Source organism: Ahaetulla prasina, chromosome 8 (genome assembly GCF_028640845.1).
Source record: "Ahaetulla prasina isolate Xishuangbanna chromosome 8, ASM2864084v1, whole genome shotgun sequence".
NCBI classification, from domain to species: domain Eukaryota; kingdom Metazoa; phylum Chordata; class Lepidosauria; order Squamata; family Colubridae; genus Ahaetulla; species Ahaetulla prasina.
This window is the reverse complement of record NC_080546.1, coordinates 2,487,375-2,489,357: the sequence shown is the minus strand read 5'-3', so window position 1 is coordinate 2,489,357 and position 1,983 is coordinate 2,487,375.

The following is a 1,983-nucleotide window of genomic DNA, read 5'->3' as shown; positions in this document are numbered from 1 at the left end:
TAATTTGTTTGGAGGACCTGTTTTTTGGAAAAGAAGACTTGATTAGAAATGATCTTAAGAGGTAACAATATGGGTCACACTATCTTCATGATGCCTTTTCACATGCTGTGGAACCCTAATCTGCAACTGCTCCAGAGCTGGGCCCTCAACAAGCAAACCTGTTCATGAAGAAGCCTTCATGAAATGCTCACCTTTGGAGGAGATGTTAAACCTGCCCTATACTCTATGATGGCCTCAGATTATAGACACAACATCCATGCCAGGCTTCACTGAGTAAAAGAGGGAGCAGAGTTTGGACACACCACTGAAGGGTCAAGGCATCCAGCCCAAGAAGGAACCGATAGATTTGGGCCTTGGACCCAACTGCTCCTTGACTCTCATAGAATGAAACAGCTGTGGTGGGTTGCTCCCGGTTCTGTCTGGTTCTTGCGAACTAGTAATAAAAGTGGCAGGAGGCTCCGCCCACCCGCCTGGACGTCATAATGGACGATCTGCGCATGTGCAGAAGCGCATGCCCATTGCGAACTGGTAGTAAAGGTAAGTAGAACCCACCCCTGTGAAACAGCCTCACATGCTCTTCTCTTCCTTTCCCTTCCCTTCTCCCAGGGAGTTTCCGTGGCCAAGGATGAGCTTCAATCTGGATCTCTCCAATACTAGCCCATCCCTTCACCACTCATCCACAATCTGTGCTTTCACTGTGCCCAGCAGCCCAAAGCAGCCAACTTAACATTCCTTCCCTTAATTTCCTATTTCTATTTTTTCTTCCTATTTTATATAATTAAATAATTAAAAGAATACAAAGAAAAAGACCAGCTCCAGGCTAATGCATGACCCAAGAATCCTATCCCCAAAAGCCCAATTTCTGCCTAAAGGTTCATCAAGCAGGCAGCCTTAACGAGGAAGCTTTGTTTTTATAGTGGCTGAGATGCTGCAGGAATTCCATTCCAGTCAAGGAGGAGGAGAAAGAGGAGGAGGACAACTGTGGGACCCTTGGACTCCCTGAACTTGGTTGTTTTTTTTGCAGATGTTTCATTACTCAACTAGGTAACAGCATCAATGTTTCACTTTTCAAAGTTAGAAGTTTTTTTTTTAATGAAAATAACAATTATAAAATAACAATGAATTAAAAAGAACACAAAAAACAACCCACCCACCCCCAAAACCTGACCTACAGCATGGATTTATGGATGCATACTTACTTGGTTCATTTTTCCCTGGAGCTGGACCTAGAGAAAGAGAGAAAACCAACTGACCTCCAATATGTCAAATAGGATCGGCCCCAGGCTAATGCATGACCCAAGAATCCTATCCCCAAAAGCCCAATATCTGCCTAAAGGTTCATCAAGCAGGCAGCCTTAATGAGGAAGCTTTGTTTTTACCAAGTGAGAAGCTGCAGGAATTGCATTCCAAGCAACAATAGAATCCTTTGGTCAGCTGCCTTGTTACAACAGAAAACTTGAGAATAGAAAAGTACTTTTTCATTTGCTCAAACACTTATCCCACTTCCCTCCAGCCTCTTTACAAATCAGATTGACTGATAAATACATTTCTATGATTCAGATCTGTTAGATTGCCTACCTCTCCACCCCAAAGGGTAGAAGAATCATTGCCTTTCTGTTGTTCAGGGTCCATCTTTCTGGGAAAGCAAGCCCCACCCCAAAAGGATCACTGCAATGAACACGGTGGCTCTCTTTGGCATTGGGATCCTTTATTCGGAAAATTTGTTTTACTTAACCTACAAGAAACTACTGGCTACAAATTCTGGTTGATGTAGCAGCAATATCAGACACAGGGAATGAGTCTCCGCATTCCCTTCGCTGAGCTCTCCCTGTTTGTGGGCTCCAATTGGTGCCAAAGCTGGCCTGTAGGGGTGGTGAAGCAAAGAGGGGTGCACTGTGAGGTCAAGCAGAGTCGCAGCTCTCCTGTCTGACCCGGGGTTCTTTTTCCCTCTCAGCCACCACAAGGAGAAGAGGCAGCCTAAAG